The following is a 20,622-nucleotide window of genomic DNA, read 5'->3' as shown; positions in this document are numbered from 1 at the left end:
ATCAGAGAATGTGTTAAAGACCTGCAAGCTATGAATTGGTATGTAAATGTGTTCGTGGCTGTCCTGCCCCTGCTCGCAGTCCAGTTGTTAAACTGGAATAAAGAATGGAGCTTATCTGTGAAGGTTATAGGGAGATAATTTGCTCTCTCAACAGGGACACTATCTTTAGTAGGTCTTAAGTGGCTTTAGATGTTGCTAGTAGCTGTACTGGCTCATCTTAAACCTGTGATCAACTAAAACACCTAGATCTTTTTTGAAGGTTGCCTCTACTTTGTTCACATGCAATTATGGTATTGCATATGAACCTAGTTGCAGGAATTAATCTTTGCGCCAGTTAAATTTCACACTGTTGGTCCTGGCGCAATGCTTCAGTATGCTGAGGATATTTAGAATATTGAGTGAATCTTCTGGATGAGTTCTACTATCCAGCTTTGCGGCATCCACAAACACATCAATTTTCTTTTCAATATCCTTTGATTCTAGCCTGAATTAGGAATAGGTTTGTCCTCTACTTTTCCATTGCAGAGTTAGAAGGATCTGTACCTATAGATGTAGGAGGTCCTGAAATACTTGTGAGATGCGATCCTCCAAGGTATCTAACTCCGTAATCCTTTGAAACATCTAAGAAAAGCCCCATTATTGGCATTTTGATGTGTGTGTGAGTTGGGCAGGGGTGGGGGCGTTGGTAGCATGGAGAAGAGCTATTAGGTGGCTTATTTTCCTTGCAAATGCTTGTGAGAGGTCTTTTCTTTTTGATGAAAGATTGACAATGCCCTAGTGGAAGATGATGATCTGAGAACTTTCCATTTTGGTTACAGCAATGATGAAAGACAACAGCCTGACTCATCTCACTTCAGATTCTGAGGACTTTTCCATTTATTGCATATGAGCACTTCCCCTTTGCATGGGAATGGAGAAGAACGTCCTCATTTGCCAGAATTTATATTCTAAGTTGTCTTTCCATGTTCCAAGGGTATGTGATGTAACAATTCTTAACATCATCCTAACATCATCTCAAAGATGAAGGTAAGTGAATTGGGTCCAACATGAAAGTGTCCCACTACAGACAGACCACATGATTAAAAGAAAAAGCTTTTCAGGAATGTTACAGATTAGGTAGCCAGGGAGAGGGCAATGGGTAGGATTGGCTTTGGTACTTGGGCTTTAAAAATATACACACAGATTTTTTTCTCAGTCTTCTTGCTCACCTGAGTATTTCATTTTAACACTTCCCATATATCCCACTTCCTTAATTTTCTAAATTCACATAACTGACAAAGCATATTAGTTTCAGGCGTACAATAATGAGTCAATATTTGTATATATTGCAAAATGATCGCAAGAGGTGTAGTTAACATCTGTCACTATACATAGTTACAATGCTCTTCTTCTTTGTTATAAGAAATTTTATGATCTACTCTATTAGCAACTTCCAAATATGCAATACAATATTAACTATAGTCACCATGTTGTATATTACCCCTTCCATAATCTTCAATGACTTAATGACATCTTTAATTTATACCTTTATCCTCAAACTTTTCCGTGTCTTCAAACATGTATAAGTTTTTCTGTCTTGATAAACTTTCTTTGACCCTGCTACTAACTTAGCAGTAGGGGAACTGAATTTTTCAAACCATAGTCTACATACTCTTTGTTTCTACTTCCTTGTTTCTACACACATGGAGCTTGTGTTCCTCCTCTATCACCCAACTGAAAATGTTAATATCATTCATGACGTCTCAAGGGGCCTCTTCTCAGTTCTCTTATTCCTTGACTTCTTTGAAGGATGCCATTGACTGAATTCCTAAAACTCTTCTTGGTCCTTGACCTCCAAAATATCTTATTATCCTAGTATTTTATGCTGTCCTAGTTTTTGATTTGTCATTGCCCTTAAAATAAATGATACGGCTCTATCTGGCTTTGGTCCTTTTTCTAACTCTCTAGCCTCATCTTGTTCCTTTTCCATTTTGCATTTTGTCATCATGCTAGAATTCTTTTGGTTCCGTGAAAAGTGTTATTTGTCTTCACTCAACTCTGGTCCTTGGGACATGATGTTCCCTCCTCTAGGAATACTCATCCCTACTTTCATTTCATCTAACTCCTTATTCATCTCTTATATCTCAGCTGAAATGTTAAGTTCCTTAAAATGTAAGTTCTGCAACCTTTAAGGTAGAGGTCTCTGCTCTCTGATCTCAGAGACCCATATCACAACATTTATCTTATTTTATTATATCTTTAACTGTCAGTAGCTTGCATTAAGCTATCAGTTTTGTAAATATTTGGTTTATTGCTATATCCTCTCATAGTTTGAAACATCTAATTAGTCCCTAGTGATTGTTGAAAGAATGGATGGATAAATGAATGAGTGGCAATCCATTCTCTGTCATCTCTACTGATTCCTCTTCTTTTTTTTTGTCCTCTCGTATATAAAAATTGGGATAATTACATCTCTTATAACTATTTCACAGTAGTATGAGGATTAAATGGGGTAATATATATTAAATGCCTTATTTATAAATTATAAAATGATATGGAAAGATGCCACTTGCTATTATTATCGTTTCCTCATTAACAAGACTTTGTCTTCTGTGGTGAAGAATGACTTCAGAAATATTTGTATTAGGACAGATGTTGTTTAAGGGTACAAACTTGCAACGAGTGGCAAATAGGCCCCAGAGGTCTAATGCATGGTTTGGTGAATACAGATAACAAATATTGTATTATAATCACCAAACTTGATAAAAGACTAGACCTTAATTATTCCACCCACTTAAAGGAAAGCATAATTAATTATGTAACAAGATAGAGATGTTAATTATCAGGACACTGGCAATCATACTACAATGTGTAAATATATAAAAGTAACATTGTACATTTTAAATTTACACAATATTATTTTTCAAATATATTTCAATTAAAGAAAGAAATATTTGTATTGGAATTCTTGGGGACTTCTGAGATCTGACATATTTGTGTTATTCTGATTAACCAAAGAATCAAGAGGATTTGGATGAGAGTTGTAAAATTACTGACACCTAGCAGAGTGTCAGGATAATTTAAGGTTTGCATTTTGCAATCTTAGATCACAGAAAAATTTCAACAAAATAATTCCTACCTAAAGGTATTCTACCCTGAAAGTTAATCCATATTAAACAATGTCCTTCCTCATATAGTAGGATACTTTTTCTGAATTTTGTTTTTGATGCAAAAAAATTGTCCAACTTCTTTGTTCATTGGCTTATCATGGAAACACAGAGAGATAGGTTTGAGAAATTACCAAACCAGGAAGAGTTTTTATTTCTTCACCTTGACCTACTGTTTGGGGGAGAATTCTTGCAGTGCTTTTAGATATCCTCTGACAGTAGAGTAGGAATAAATATTATTTTTTAGAGATTATGTTGAGGAAAATCCAAATCCAAGAAGGAAGTAATCCAAGAAGGAAGCTCTCGAGAGTGCAGTCTCAGAATTAGAAATAAGATAATCTTTTGACACCCACTTGAAGAAGTTAATTACTAAGCTGTTCTCATCAGCTTACAACTGATGTTGATCATAACACACTCCAAAGTACTATCCAATTCCAAGTATTTGTACTGGACTTTGATCTGATCAGGTAACATTTAAGAAACAGATCAGCCTGCTTTCGATTCTGTGTCTCCCTCTCTCTGCCCCTCCCCTGCTCATGCTCTGTCTCTCTCTCTGTCAAAAATAAATAAACATTAAAAAAAAAAAAAAAAAGAAACAGATCATTTGTCTGAGGGCCTGGAAATTTCTTTCTTGTACAGTGGTCTGGTTTGTACTGAAAAGGAAGAAGCAAGGAAAGAGGAAACAGAAACTGCTGTCATGGAATGTCTTGGCTCATCGATGTTCATTTGAACTCTGGCAAGTTGGCTGCTCTGGCCTACGCTCAATGCTTCCTGCTCCAGCTCCATAGTGCAGCAGGGCGTTCCCTGTTCTTTCACATCTGGCCATGTGGAAGGGAGCAGCCCTCCCATAAAGTGGGTATGAGTCTGTTATAGCGTGGAGGCCCCAAATTCAGAGCACAGACAGGATGTGTCCAGAACTCCAGGTGGCTGACATACTGTCTGGGGCTAGACAAGAAGAATAACTAATAGTAATTAACATCTATTGAACATTTAGTGTACCAGGTGTAGCGTACCACTTTATGTGGATCATCTCACCTAATCCTCATAACAAATCCATGCCAGGTAAGGGAACTGAAATGTAGAGAAGATAAAAAACTTGTTCAAGTTCACATAAGAAATAAGCGGCAAAGCCAGGCTACAAGCTCAGGCAGTTTGTTTGAGAATGAACACCTGACCATTCTTCCCTGTTAGCTCATTCATCAATCCAGATCATAAACCTCAGTTAAGGCATGAAATTCTTTTAAGATACCATGTTGGTGGGAGGAGAGTAACTATTATGACACATAATGGTAACTGAAATAAAAACCACAACTAAAGGCATTATTGAATCAAGGATTTATTCAGTGCCACATAACGAACCTTAGAGAGAAACTGAGGAAGCTGCAGAAGAATGGGAACTGAGTATTGGCCTGAAGGAGCTGTAACCCGAGGGCAAGACCGGCAATATCAAGGAGGGGAGGTTTCCTTTGGAAATCTGCCACTGATGGAACATGTCTGTAATTACCAGGAAATGGAGTTTCTACATGATTTCTGACATCAAGGCTTCCTCCTAGGGGGTTAACACCAGAGTTTTTGAGGAAGAATATCTGTTTTCTGTTTGCTTTTCTTTCTGAAGTCCTGGGGTAAGTTTGTGGCCCTTTGAGTCTCACTGACACAGTCATTTCATAACATAGGAGGTACAATCCAGTGGGGGAAACAAAACCAGATGAGAAAACCCCTTACAGTTGCCCCTGTGTTTAATTTGTTTAGTCACTTTTTCTTTTGCTGTGTTAGAAAAAAATGATAACTTTTACTATCCTTTTTCTCTTAGTAACTCTGGAAGTCATTATGTTTGAAAATTTTTTGCAGAAGACAGGGATGCTAAACAGACCTGCAGGAGGAGAGGTTCCACACAGAACAATTCATCAACCGTTAGTTTCTCAGTGCTTAGGACAATTTTAACACAATACAAGGTCCATGTGAGGGTCTCAAGAGGAGCATTATTTAAGCACAGTCCCTGATCCTCAAGGACTTTGCAGTTTTATTAGAGACGGAAAGTACTTCTATAAAACACTAGAAGACCCAGATAATTAAATGCAAAGTGGGTATTATCACTGACAGGTGTTTACAGAAAGTAGCAATGAGTGAGGGTTGGGTAGCCAGGAGGAAGTAGAGATGAGGGTGTATGAGTGCACTGTGTGTGTGTGTGGTAGGGGTGGAGCTAATGGGTATTAAAAAGCATGGGACGCAGGGCTCTGCTGTGGTATGATAGTCAAAGGGGACATCTGTGGTCTCCAGCTTTCAGAATATTCTCTTGCCAGTGTGACTGTAGTATTCCACTTCTATGCCCTTTTCTTGGCAGAATTGCAAATTGACCAAACTATGATGCCACTGGATGGTGTGTCCTTTTAAACACTGGGACAAGTTTGAACAAGATAAATTATTTTCAGTTACCTCCTGAGTTGGTGATAAAAAGTACTAAGGTCCCACAAAAAGTAAGGTAATGACCCTGTTGGAGAAAGCCATGCAAGATCCATGGGGGTATTTTTCTCAGTATCTTCACAGGCAGACCTAGAAAAGGGCACCAGTTTGCCAGCTTTATCCTGGCTACATTTCAGGGACCTTGAAGAAATTTCTTCAAAGACAGCACTGCTGTTTCTTGACCACTTATTTGTGACACATATTTTCTTAGCAAGCCTGTGTAGTGTCTTGTTCTTTTCCTCCTCTAGTTTTCCATCTGGTTTCAAAATGCTCATTGTTATCTCTTCTCTATAGAAAAGTTTTTGGAGAGAGAAAAAAGACTTCAACCTGATGTGCAGGAAAACTTCTGGAAAAATTGCTGATTTCTATATTTTGAGGGAAAGAATGGTTTTCTAGGAATAATAACAGGTCTCCTCCACGAATGTGGCAAAAATTGTTGAAGTCAACTAACTATAGGTCAAATGAAGACGTAATGCAGTCTTTTGTATCCTTTTATGTCCCTCATTGGCACCTTTCCCATAACCTGGGCCCTTCCCTCCATCACACAAGACACATAAAGCTTTCATTGTGTAGCATCACCATATTCTACTTTCCCAATAAATACCTGAAATCAGATATCCTAACCTCCACTCTCCTCCTCTGTAGCAAAATTACCCTCTGTGATCATAAGATCTTGTTTATAGCTAGCTGCCACTTTGAAAAAGACCTGATGATTTAATGGGGACATCTAGTATTTTTCAATTTAAAGGAAGCATTAACCTAAACTTAAAGAGTTTAAAAGGCACTGTGCTAGATGGAGTAAACATTCATTCATTTGTGATCCGCTTTGTTCTAGAAAGAATTCCAGGATGATGGCTGGATCCTCTTTTAGGGTCTTTCTTCCTTTTCCATTACTGAACATTTTCTAAGCATTAGCCACTCTGTTAAGCATTGGGGTGCACAGGTGAATGTGGCACGTGTGGCACAGTGTCCTATCCTCAGAGGACTCACAGTCCAGCCAAAGAAATGTACATATAAACCCTACTTCTAGATTGTATCAGGACCCAGAATCAGGTAAGAACTTGTATTCTGGCGTGGTGAAGGGAAAAAGGCCTGTGTTCCTGAGGGAATGTTCCTCAGGGAATAATGAGAAAGAGAATTCTCTCCTTTGCATTCTTTCACTTGGCAAGTGTTGCAAGAACTGAAATCATGCCAAAAGTTCTGGTTTTACAATCAGGAAGCAGAAAAGCAAGTGTTAAAAACTCTAGAAAGCAGTTGGGGCCCTCTTGGAGTCCCAGGCCAGTGTGACAGAGGCCATGGCCTTAACAGGGTGTTTAAGAGTCAGCTTTGTTCCTGGTTAACACCATGCTGGGTTTCTTGGTATGAACAGCTCTTCTTGATGACTGATGGTGGTGCTGATGTGGGGTAGGAGTGAGAGAAAAGAGAATGGGAAAATGAGAGCCTTCTGTGCCAGTCCCTCAAAGTAGCCCTAACAAGAAGGAAAACATAGCATCTAGCTCACCCTGACTTTATGCAACTCCCTGAACAACACTGTTTTCTCAGTTTCCTCTTTCAAAGGAAGTCCTAGGATTCATAAACAGTCTCCAAAGCATAAAGAAGGATGGCCAAAATCCAAGGAGGGCAATTAAATTTCCTAAAACTTTCTGCTCCATCATTTGGTCTCTCCCTGTCCCTCACTTCCCTGTCACAGTCCCACACACTCTCTTTGCACAGTTTGGCTTTTGTGTTTTTAGTTCCCACTGTTTAGAACACCCTTCTCTGCCTTCCTTCTCTAACCTGCTAGTCCTTCGAGGCTCAGCTGAATTCCTCTTCCTCAGGTCGTTTCCATCACACAACTAAAGCAAACCTGGAATTCCCTTCCTTCAGGACACCTATCTGGGAGGTATGCATTACGATTTAGATACTTCATAGCATTTTAAGTGCTTTGGATGTGCTCACTTTGTCTTTCAAACTGCACAGAAAGGGACTAAGTCACAGAATTCCTTTATCTACACAATGGAAAGTACACAGCCCTTGGCCCATAAGTGGGCCTATAGAGATGCTTGCTCGATTGACTCTGTGGCAGTCTGTACTGTAGCCGGCTAGAATGGGTAAAGGAGTAAAGACTCAGGACCAAAGGAAGCTGCAAACACAAATAAGATGATGGCCGTGATAGGTAGAAGACTCAGAGAGCAACTGGGTAGCTACAAGTGTGTATGTATCACAGGAAGGATAAATAAGCATGGATGATCTTCAAAGTTCTCAAAGACATGCTAGATGCCAAACATGCTGTCAGCATTTGCCAGCTCAGTCTTTGGATGGCCCATTCCACCCTTTGCCTTTATTAGCTATGGCTGGTATCTATAATATTTTGCACAAAAGCATGAGGCCAGAGTACTTCATTTTCACATAGACCTTGGTGAGACACAAATCAATGGAACATGTTTTCTATGTTTCTACAGTCTGTAGCGCACTTGTGTACTTACTGGAATGCTCTGGACCTACCTGAGACAGGAAATGAGCTTAGAGTTGTTAGTGCATCATAAAATTATTTCTGAAGCTTTTTTTCTAGCCTCAAGAATCAAAAAAATGCAGACAGCTACCCAAGTAGGAGTTCACATCTGGAAAAGAGCTGCTGCTATGATTCGCCTTGGATAATATATCAAAGTTGCGGATGTCTGCATGTGAAAAGACATTTTATTCTTTGACAAGAAATAAAACCATAATTGGATAAGGTGGGGGAAGACATTCTATAAATCCTCCTTCATTTCCTGAGCACCCCACAGGGAATACTCACCAGTGCCTGACTAGGCTGAGGATTTCTCAACAATCTGTAGCTTAGTGTAGGGCTTTCTATCACAGTACACACTAGTGGTTTCACTGAGTTGAGTGAGATAAAAATAATAGGGTCCCAGGAGAGGGACCTGTGAGTCCTTCCTCCCCACCATTCCCCTTACCTAGTTGATTACCTCTTAAATCTTCCTCAAAATAGATTCTTTCTTTTCATACCTGTTGCCACCACCTTAGTTTAGGCTTTTCTGGTCTCTTATCTAGATTGTCATACTAGCTTCATAGCAGGGTCCCTGACAATCCCTCCTTTATTCCCACCCATTCTCTAAATTGTTGCCAGCATAGGTTTCTAAAATACAAATCCATTCAGTGCACCAAAATTTTCAAAGATCCCTTCACTGCTCCTATAGTAAAGTCCAAAGTCCTTAATACAGTTTAATATTCAGAACTTTTTTTGGTCATAAGTTACTGAAATTCAACTTAAAGTGGCCTAAATAGAACCTATGTAATGAGAATGTCCAGGAATCGATCAAAAGCTTCAAGCACATGGTTCAAGTGATATTACCAGGGCTCCATTCTTGCCTCTCCCTTCCCTCTTTCTGTCCCTGGATTCTGCTTTCCTCTGTGTGTTTGATTCATTTGGCAAACAACTTGTAGGCAGCCAGAGAAGAAAGCTACTTACAATATAACTTCAAGCTTGCATGTTCTATATGGTTCAAGATTCCAAAGGAAGAAAGATAAGACCCTCTATCCCAATTTCCAAACATCTAATCTTAGGAAACGTTCTTATTGGCCTAGCCTGGGTCATGTGCCTTGAACTAATCATTGTAGCCAAGGAAGATTGACTGGGTAGCTTGTCATTGTCTCCAGAAGGTTGCCATGAAAGCCCAAGATCACAAGGAAATGTGGTTCCCCAAAGAGTATCAGGGTGCTGCTATCACTTGAAAGGCGAAGAGATGGTGATCCAGCAAAAATAACTTATGCATGTCATGGGAGGTGTAGTTATCTCTCCATGATCTTGATTACTGTCAGTCTCTCCTGTCTCTACTCCTTTCCATCCCTGGACTACTTATAGTCTCTTGAATGTACTAGTCCATTTCAGGCCTTCATGCCTTTGCAAATACTATTTTCTCTGCCTAGAATGCCTGGAGGGCTAAGTTTTATTTCTCTTTACAACTCCAGCTAAAATATCTTCTTCTTTGAGAGGGCTTTGCTGACCTCTGTCTCACAAATTGATTACTTCCTCCTTAATACCACTATTATACATAGTACTTACCAACATTATTATGGTTTTGTTTTTCTTTCTTCACTCATGTCTAGACCAATAGCCTGGGAAAGTACTACTAGATCTCTAAAGCACAGAATAGATGCAGAGTAGGTATTCAATAAATTGTTGCATTAATAAATGATGAGTGAATGAATACATGAATGACTGTGTTTTTTAGTGGTAGAAATGTATGAAGCTTATAATTTCTCCTCGGTGTCAGAAACACTCTTCAACTCACCCGTCTATTCCTTCAACCTACCTCTTGACATATGCACACACAGATAAGGGAAAAAGAGAGCTACCTCCTTAGGATCACACAGGGGTTGTCCTTACTGTTGGTAGCATTATGCCCCTTCCACAACCAGAAAGATAACACGTTGATCTTTGAAATGCTTTTTTCTTTTTGGATGAATGGAGAAGTATGAAGAAAGCAGAAGGCCAAAGGGTGTCTGGAGGGAGAAGGGGAAGCCAGATGGAAGGGAAAAGATGGAGAATAATAGGATCCCAAATGACAACCTTATTGGACATCTCATTTTTGCTCATGGCTGGCCAAGTCTGTATCACTGATGAGAAAATGGTATACAAAGCTACTAGTGTCTGTATTACATGGCTCTGCTTTGTGTGACATACAAACAAATTTGGTTTTGATTATTACAACTAAACTTCTGTCTCAACTAAAGTTCTTGAAAAAGGCATTAGTCACACAAGAAAACTTGGATTTGCCAAATATAACTTGTATGACCTTATGTCATTAGTCACTAAACTTACCACATCTGTTAATCTCCTGCAAAATAGCATTAATCTTTCTTTGGCTTTCACCTTCCAAGGGTTATATGAAATTTCAAATGGGACGTGTCTAAAAGTATTTTGTAATGTGTTAAGTGCAATACGTACAACAGTGAGTCACTAATATTAGAGAATGGTTACAACTCCTCCACAGAATGATGTTGAAGAAAATGCAAACTGCCACTTTTTAAAGTTAAAGTTTCTGCTTTGTATTAATTTTCAACAACTGGTTGCTAAAGGTGCAATAATAAGGCTGTAAGTAAATTTATTAGATTTCTCTGTTAAGCTTGTGAATTGGATAAATGAGGATTTTTCTTAATTTGGCTTGATGACATACAAATTTGTGTTACCTGAAAGAAAAAGGAGGAAAAAAAAGAAGGGATGGAAGAAAGAGGAAGAAAAAAAACCCCAAAACAGGATAGCTGAATATGGTAAGATGGATGTACTTGTTAGAAGAGAAAAAGGGTTTTGATGATCTAAAATCACAATAAGTAGCGCTGTGACCTGGTCCAGCAGCAGGGGGGGGAGGGGGGGGGGACAAGGGGGCAGGGTCACATTTCAAGTCTTTCCTGACTTGCTGTGACTGTGGGAAAACATTTCTTAGCCTTCTGTTTGGAAGTGTCTGAGAGGACTGTTGGGGGTGGGGGGGGGGGGGAAATCATCATGTGCCACAAGATCAGATTCAACTGACAAATATACACTTTTTTTTTTAAGATATAGGTGTACTGAATTGTGGCTCACAAAATATTTGTTGAATGAGTACATCAATGAGTCTGGGAGTCAGATGAGGAATGAGAAGGAAATTGTCACATACTTGACCTTTAATGTGTTATTAAGTTTAACTTTTCTCTCTTTCCCACCTATGATGTGGAGCAAAGACAATTCCATAACAGAATTAATGACAATGGAGGATTGCTAAATAAACACACGATAAAAGTAACATTATCTTTCACTTATAGGCTTGATATTTGTCTAAGTTCTTTTACATACACCTTCTCATTGAAACTCACTGAAACAAAAGGCTATGGGAATTTGATAGGCACGGTATTTAAACATGCATATTTGGTTGTTGTTCCCTCTTGTCAAGGACTGATCTCCTCTATCCCATTTTTTGTCTCTCTTGTGCTCAGGGAACATTGAGCCATTTCAAGGAATGATGCCAGGTTCCATCCACTGGTCTAGCCACTTGAGACAAGTGTGGGCAACTGGCAATCAGATCCTTTGGGGATTGTATTGCCTCAGCAGGGCTGGTAATGACCTAAAGAAACTCTTTCTTCAGCCTCACCCTTGCCTTCACAACTTCCCTTGTGGTGTAAATGGTGTTACCTGGAGGCTAGAAGTCAGAGAAGAAAGGGGGTGGAGGCAAACTTAAGTAGAGAAAGTATCTGGAGATCACATGGCAGTTCTGAGCTATAGTTAGGCACTCCCAAATTCACCTCAACATTACTATCAATCAGCATGCAGCCCGTATCTAGCTTTAGATTGCCACATGGGAGAGACATCCTCAATTCACAAATGCTAAAAAGAAATGATTTTGCTTCATTTTATCATGTATAGGGGGCAGATTTAGGTGGCCACAGGGATTTAACATGCTTTACCATGACCTTTTGAAGTTAGAATCTAAATGTTGAGCTTTATGTTCAGAACTGCTGAAATCCTAACTACCTTTGGGATATCTCTCTGCAACCTCTGTATCACAAAGAGGAATCTGGAAATTCTTGCAAACTGGATCGTGAATATTATCAGAAGAAGAAACCTGGAAGATCAGCATCTCTAGAAGTAGAGAACAGCATGTTCTGCTTTCTTACGGATTTCTCAGCTTTGACAGGGCAGAGATCATGTTGTGCTCTTTGTGTTATTAATGCCTGAGTCTGTAGGTGCTAATTTAGCAAATACTCAATGATGATGAGAATTCCTGATGTAGCAGTGGACTGACAGCAGACAGGAAACAAAAACAAAACAAAACTTCTAAAACATCCTAAATCTCTATTTGGGACTTGTGAATGCCATGGTAAAATCCATGTGAGCTAGCTAGTTCTTGGCATTTCCTGTGAGAAACGATGGGAGAAAGAGAATGGCACCCAACAAGTGAAATGTCTCTGACTTTTGCCTTCACCCAGACAATTGTTCAATAATTGGTCATATTTTGATTTTTTGGTTTTAAGTGACTGGAGGGCCACTCAGAACTCATTACTCAGCCTTTCTGGTTCTCGGCCTTTTGGCTAAGATCATGTATCATTAATCCCAGCTTCCCACTAACTACTGAGCTGGAGCAGTCTTCTCTGGTGTCAAAAAGGCTAGTAAGGTGTAGTGGTAGAGTTCCACAGATAATGTTAAACTGTGTTAGTACCTTCTGCTGGTCAGAGCAATAGTAATAGGTATGTAACTTTGTAACACAAGCCTAATTATGAAATCCTGAGCACATACCACAAAACTTATTGCCCCTTGGGTTGAAAAGGAGAATATGAAACAAATCTATCACTCAACAATATTTACTGAGTGTCAAGTAGTATGGCAGGTGCTCAGGCTACAGAGCTAAATAAGAGGTAGTCCCTGACTTCATGGAGACAGACATACAAAGAAATAACTGCAATATGGTAGGCAATGCTATGACAGAGGTATACACAGGGTGGATTAAAGTCAGATGTAGGGTTTCTAGGAAGGCTTTATAGAAGAGAAAATGTTTGAACTAATTTTGGAAAGATGGTTAGGGATTTCCCTAGTGGCTGGGAAGTGGGGTATCCAGGGGTCGGATGACAATATTCCAGGCTGATGGAAGGTTGAAGAAACCTCCATTTTTCTTTTTCATGCACATGCTCTCCTATATAAAACCTCTTTTCCAAGATATTTTTATGGTTGGCAGAGGACATATTAATTTTGAAACATCTTTTCCAAGAGAATACCTATCATTAGAGAGAAATCAAAGGCTGCTATTTGATCACCACATAGCTACAATTACTATCCCAAAGTTCCAAGCTTCCTTCCCAGTCCACTGGCAGTGGGGGGGGGGGGGGGGAGTTGGAGTTTTCTTTTTTAATATAATTCAGGGGCTCTGTGTGAGGCTGACATGTATCTTTAGTTGATTAGACTGTTCAGCAGAGGGACAACCTGACTCGAAACTCAATCATCATAGTCAATTAAGTATCCTTTGTTCTTCATGAGACCCTGCTACTATGTCTTCCTGGTCTCAATGAAAGACTGGCCAATTCAGAAAGCCTAACTCCAAACACTTCCACATTTCCCATCCAAAAATTTTCATTCAACCATCTTTGTTTCTTTTAAAACACAAACTATACCAGGCAAAGTTAGACAAGGAAGACTTCATTCAAGGCTATTAAAATAGTGGGGGAGATGACAGAACTCAGTCTGAACTCAAGTCCAGTGAAACAAAGGGCAGGAGGATTTTTATGCACTAGATGGGCTCAAGGACATTAGGCGAAAGTCATATTACTTGTATGTTATGACAGGAGGTAATTCTGCAACTTGGACAAGTCACCTACTATTAGGCTCCTACTCTCCCACAGATACTCTTCCACAGACATATGGTGATATCTCCCTTGATGATTATATTTCAAAGGGATTGCTCCCAGGTTCTTGAGAAAGATATTCTTGGTTATAAAACTATCAAGAGGCATTCAAAAAGATTTACATCTCAAAGGGTCATAGAAAGAATTTACAATTACAAGTTTTTTAAAGTAAAATCTCTAAGAAAGAGATCAGAGCCTAGAGTTAGGAGGAAGCCTGTCTAAAATTCAGTCAAGCTGAAGGAAACATTAAAGCCATATCTGCCTCAGTGATGGCATTTTGCCAGGTACAACTTAACACTCCTTTTTCTTACATGCTCACCTCTCGGTGCTTGGGGTAATTAAGCTCATGGACAAAAAAGAAACAAAAATAATTACCTCACAAGAGATGGTTTTAGAATCCCTCTCTACTGCTTTTGCTCATTTAGAACTGAAACTACGTTTGAAAAATAGAAGCAAATTCCTCCTTGGAATTACGGTTTATGCAAAGCAATGGCTAAAAAGACCAAGCATCTTCCTACCAAGGTAGAAGACACCAACAAGAACCAGTGCTGATTTTGAACAAGGAAAATATTTTCTAGCTGGAAATGTAATAGTCTGTTTATTTCCTGAAAGCACAGACTGTCTATATTAGAAAATAACCCTGATTTTCTATTTAATTTCTAACTTACTTATGCTCTCCCAGATAACAGGAAAGGAGCACCACTGTCCAAATTATTTTATGAACTTAGGGTAGTCTTGATTCCAAAAGCAAATACGGATGATTCAACACTTATTTATAATTGAAAAAATAACAACAACAACCACCAAACCTTAGAAAACTAGGAATAGCCAGGAAATCCCTTAGCTTGGTAAAACTTACATAAAACAAAACAAAACAAAACAAAAAACCTAGAACAAACATTGTGGTTAATGAAGAATACTTAGATTCCTTCCTTTAAAGATAGGGAATAATATAAGGGTACACTGGTACTATTTCACACAATACTAGATATGCTGATGAATGTTACCTGGAAAGAAAAAGAAATAAATTCACGGATTGGAAGAAAAGAGATAAATTTTATGTGATATAATTATTTACCTAAAAAAACAACAGAGGTACATATTAATTCTTTGAACTATTAAGAGTTCAATGTGTTTGCTGGATTCAATGTTACTTTGCAATAAGAACACATTCCTTTACCAGTAGTACTCAAACAGAAAATGCAATACATACATATATCAGTTATATGTAACTGATATATATATATCATACATACATATATCAATTATGTACATACATATATCATATATATACATACATATATCAATTGATACATACATGTATCAATCAATACATACATATATCAGTTATATATAACAACAAGAAAGTTATCAGAATGAATGCAAATGCATTTTGGTCTGGTATTAAGGTAATTAAAACTTGTATTTTTATTTTCTTTATCTGTTCTACTTTAAAAGCACAATTTGGTAATAAACATTTTAATTATTATATTTTTTAAAAACCAAAAAAAAAATTAGGTTACCCAAGAAAAGACAAGATTTCTAGAAGACCACCTTAACAATTAGAGAAGGGTTATATTACCTTGTACATGGAGACTTAAAAGAAAAAGTCAGAAAAAGATTATAGAGAGAAGACATACCTGATCAGTCATGAAGAATACCAAAGATTCAGTAATAAAAACAGTTTCAAGATCATAAAGCCCAGAGAGATGGATATATATATATATATATGGATATATATATATGGATATATATATATATATATCCATATATATATCTCTCTCTGGAGATGGATATATATATATATATATATATATATGGATATATATGGATGGATATATATATATATATATATATATATATATATGGATATATATGGATGGATATATATATATACACACACATATATATATGGATATATATATACATGGATATATATATGTATATATATATATATATATATATATATATATATATATATATGCAAAGATAGTTCTGCAAACCAGTGGGGAAAGAGCAAATGGTTTTGTGAATAGTGTTAAGAAAACAGGCTTGCAATATGTGGGACAGTAAAATTGGGTCCTTTTTTAAAATAGTAAATGCAGTGGCAGATTGCAGACGGATTCAGAACCAAATGTTAAAACCAAATCTTATAAAGTTTATATCAGAAAATGTAAAGGGATACTCTTGTAATGTCAAGGTGGGAGAAAGTATTCTGAAATAATGCTTCTCCCTAAAATAATACCACAAACTGTTACTAAAATAATTAATGAATTTGATTATATCATAATCAAGTCTTTCTGTTCAATGAAGGGCATCATGAGTAAAATTTACAGACAGGTTACAGCATCAGGAGATGTTTCAATGTCTAAAACCACAAAAGGCTAATGTTTAATATAAGCAACACAAGAAAATCAACAACAAGATAGGAATTCCCAGTCAAAAGATGAGCTAAGCACATGACTGGCCAATTTACAAAGAGGAAATCCAAAGGGCTAACAAGTATATGAAAAACTGCTCAAATACTCTAGTAATCAGAGAAATGCAAATCAGTCAACAATAATACATCATTTTATGTTTGTTTAACCGGCAAAAAAAAAAAAAAAAACAGAGAGAGAGAAAGCTGGACATTGCCAAGTGTTGATAGAGATATGGGGATATCTTTCTTAGAGAGTTAAGACTGGTACAGAGAACTCTTCAGCAATACTTAGTTCAAATAAATACCCCCATACTTTATGGCCCAGCAATTGTATACTTCTGAATAATCTATACATTCTTACAAGTTCTTTAAGGGAAAATATTTTAAGGAAACTCATCACAGCCTTGTTTTTGGTGATAAAAGTTAGAGGAAATCCTGGTGTCCAATCCTGGGGAAAAGATTGGATGAAAATGAAGACTTTCCACCATGAAGAACTATACAGGGAAAGAAATAACAGACTACATATGTCCACAGCTCCATGTATGAATGCTAAAAAATTTATGGCTGACTTTTTAAAAAGAAAGAAAAAACATAAACAGGAATGAAATCTATAAATGATTCCATTTTCACAAATTTAAAATTCATGCACATAAAATGAATATTTTGTAAGAACAAATACATATTAAAGGATACATGTTAAACACAGAATACTTGATATGGTGTGCAGGGTCAGAGAGAAGGAGTGGAAAAGGAATAAAAAGGAATGAAAAAATGAAAAAAGCAAGAGACTAGTATGATCTATAACAATAGTGTGCATTCAGAGGAGTATGATTACTACCTATGTATCTATATCTATCCATCTACCCATCCACCCACTTATCTTTCTGTCCTCTCTCCTCTCTCCTCTCTCTCTCTCTCTCTCTCATCAAAATAGAGACATGGGAAATTTCCACCGCCAGGTAGGAGCACAGAATAGAATCACAGAATGTTCTTGTTGGAAGGGGATGTTCAAGATTGAACTTTATATATTTTGGCCTTCTAGGAAACTTTTCGTCAAACTCTAGTTCCTAAACTGAGAGTATATGTCAATTCTAAAAGAACAGAAAAACAAAAGAGAATAAAGGAATACAAACAGATTTAACCACTATTGCATATTATTGCAATAAGAGAATCTCATTGAGAATAAGAGAATAAGAGAATCTTATTGCAAATTATTGCATAAGAGAATCTCAGTCATGAAAATAAAATATAAAACCAAGTGCAAAACTAAGTTATAAATTTGCCACATCCACAAAACAACACAATTTCCAGGCAAATCTGTTAGTTCAGTCTAAGTACAATCACACTTTTTGGTGATCATTGCTAAGACTAAACATAGCCAGACAGACTAAACATAGCCAGACAGACTAAACATAGCAAGGCAGACTGAATTTCAATTGAGTTAATGGAAGATCTTGTTATCAGGTAGAAAGATCCTCAAAATCCTGTGGTATGTTCCTGATTCCCAGTTTGGAGAAGGTTTGAAAATTTCTAGCAGAATGTAATCTTATGCTTTGTTTCATGTAAATTGCATCTGTTTTCCCATTTTGGGTAGCCAAGCAAAGAAAAGTGACTTTTCAGTAATTTGAAATTCTAGACAAAGGAAATAAAGTGTTCAGCTAATGGATTTTAGCTAAAGAAAATAGCAGCTGCTTCTGACATGAGTAAACATCCATTATCAAGCAGATGGATTGGTTTCTTTGGGAAAATGTTATATAAACAGGAAAAACAAACACCCTTCCCACATAATTAAAAAAAAATTTCCTTTGGTATTTGTTTAATATCTTGATTAAAAATATAGGTCATATGAAATAAAATGCCCAAATGGAAGAAGCAGAGTGCAAAAGCATCTCAGAGATCAGATGAGAGATGAGAGCCGTATACCAAAAGGGGGCTAGGATCAGAGATCATCACAAGTGACCTCCCCCTGTTAAGTGAAGCAGTGAGTGCGCAGGAGAATCTTCCTCAGGGAAAATGTCATTTCAGGAAATAATACTCAACAAACTAGCATTTCCTTTCAGAATCAAGGCAATGGCTTCTGAGCAAACTGAAGTTTATTCAGTCTTTGATTCATATTGAACAAGTGTACTGTTGTCCCCAAGAAGCTCAATGCTAACATTTTTAGTATATATTTGTATTAGTATTCCCCAAAGAAATATGACTAATAAAATATGTATGTGTGTGTGTATCTCTATATCTCTATAACTCTATATCCATTTATCTGAGAAATGTATTTTATGAAACTGGTTCATGCAATTACAGAGGCTATCAAGTTTGATTTTAGAAGCTAGCCAGGTAGGACAGTAGGCTGGAGACCCAGAGAAGAGTTGATGTTGCAGCCCAAGTCAAAAGACAGTCTGGAGGCAGAATTCCTTCTTTCTTGGGAGAGGTCAGACTTTTTCTCTCAAGGACTTCAACTGATTTGATGAGGCCCATTCACATTATGGAGGATAATCTGCTTTCCTCAAAGTCTATTGATTTAAATATTAATCTCATCTAAAACATAGGTTCACTAGGACACCTTGACTGGTGTCTAACCAAATACTTAGGCACTGTGACAAACCCATGTTGACACATAAAGTTAACCATCTCTGTGTTTATCCTCAGAGTTTTTTTTTTAAGTTCATTTTATTTTGAGAGAGACAGAGAGCAAAGTGGGAGAGGGGCAGAGAAAGAGGAGAGGGAGAATCCCAAGCAGGTTCCACACAGTCAGTGCAAAGAGCCCAACGTGGGGCTCAAACCCATGAACCCATGAGATCATGACCTGAGCTGAAATCAACAATCCAATTCTTAGTGGACTGAGCCACCCAGACATCCCTATCCTTAGAGTTTAATAAAGATGGTTTTGTTGATTCTATACAACAGAAAAAATAACCCCTAATAACCTGTTATTAAAATTCCAAAGACAAAATCCCACATAATTTCCTTCAATCATTTCCTGACAAGGTGAGACTCCACTATTTTACGGAGTTTTCTTAACACCCCAAGCTTCCTTTCTATTTATTCCTCCTTCTTCACCACTTTCTTCTTTTCAAAGATCCCTGATGAAATACAGGTATAAGCATTAAAAAAGAAACGTAATCATCTTTAAGAAAGAAGAGAGATTATAAGTAGAAAGGAAACCATATTCCACTGGACAGTATCAGCCATCCTGCTTGTTGGTAATTACTGCTGGAGTAGAAAGGGACAATAAAGTCATACTCCAGGCTTCTACACAATGTCTTCTTCTCAAACAGGCCATGAACTCAGTACTACTGACTCACAGCTGAGAAATGACTGGAGAAGTGAGAGCTCCAGTTCAGCTCCATTGCATGGTGACTTACAGTTGTTTTCTCCTCAGTGACTTTGGAAGGAGTTGACTAATCCAAACTAAATGCAGTGAGCCATTACCAAATACCAGAAAGCATCTTCATGTTTATTTTCAAAGCAGAATATTGTTAATGTTTGTAGAGAGATGTTTTGGGTTCACAGAACATACCCTGGCCATGTTTACTACCCAAATATTTCCAAACTCAATTATCAATCATCAATAAACCCACATTTGTTTTATCTTATTAATCCTGCAGAGAATGAAAATGTAGGGATCTTATCATATGAGATTATGACAAATACTTAAAATCAGCAAAAGGCTCACCTCTAGTTACCCAGGCAGGAAGTGTGGGAAAACCAGTTTGATCCAGTTGTGCTGGTAGTAGAAAGGAGAAAATCACATTGTAGGAGACTTGCAATATGCCATAGGGTAATATGACTTCTCACACATTTGAGGGAATTTACATTCAATTCAACAGTATTTATTGAGTTCCTGCCATGTACAAGACACTGGAGTAGGTAGGCAGAGGTAGTGGTAGGAGAGAGGATTTAGAGATGAGGTAACTATAGACTTTATTCTCCTTATAATTATAACCTAGAAGGAAGAATAAAAGGACATATTATCAATTAAGGGAAAATGCAGTCAGCAACTCAAGAATAGAAATATTCATGTAGTGGTTTATTGGCCAACATGTCTTTTTTGTTAGAGGAAGAGGGTTTGGATTGCCAGCCAACATCTACTGTCTTTGAAAAATTTGTCCAGTGGCCAAAAATCTGAAGAAACTCAGCTGATTTTGTATACAGTCTCCAGCTCTTACAGTAAAGCCTTCCATATCACTTTATTCTGTTCTTGGTCTTCAAATTTAGGTCTCTGGTGAAAATTTAGAAATATGCTTCTGT

General features: G+C 37.5%; 1 long non-coding RNA gene across 3 annotated transcripts in view; it reads right to left on the bottom strand.

Moving 5' to 3' along the window:
- LOC123382735 overlaps positions 1-20,622 on the bottom strand; it is a 543,574-nt gene that overhangs the window by 241,556 nt on the left and 281,396 nt on the right. For 2 of the 3 annotated variants that reach the window (XR_006591612.1, XR_006591610.1), the window contains exon 4: positions 20,048-20,098. The exons of the other annotated variant lie outside the window; for it this stretch is intronic. This is a non-coding gene — a long non-coding RNA (uncharacterized LOC123382735). The remainder of the gene's footprint in view (positions 1-20,047; positions 20,099-20,622) is intronic. 3 annotated transcript variants of the gene reach the window in all.

The sequence above is a fragment of the Felis catus genome, chromosome F1 (genome assembly GCF_018350175.1).
Source record: "Felis catus isolate Fca126 chromosome F1, F.catus_Fca126_mat1.0, whole genome shotgun sequence".
Classification (NCBI taxonomy): domain Eukaryota; kingdom Metazoa; phylum Chordata; class Mammalia; order Carnivora; family Felidae; genus Felis; species Felis catus.
The sequence above is the reverse complement of the archived record's forward strand: the minus strand, read 5'-3'. Positions and strand labels throughout refer to the sequence as shown.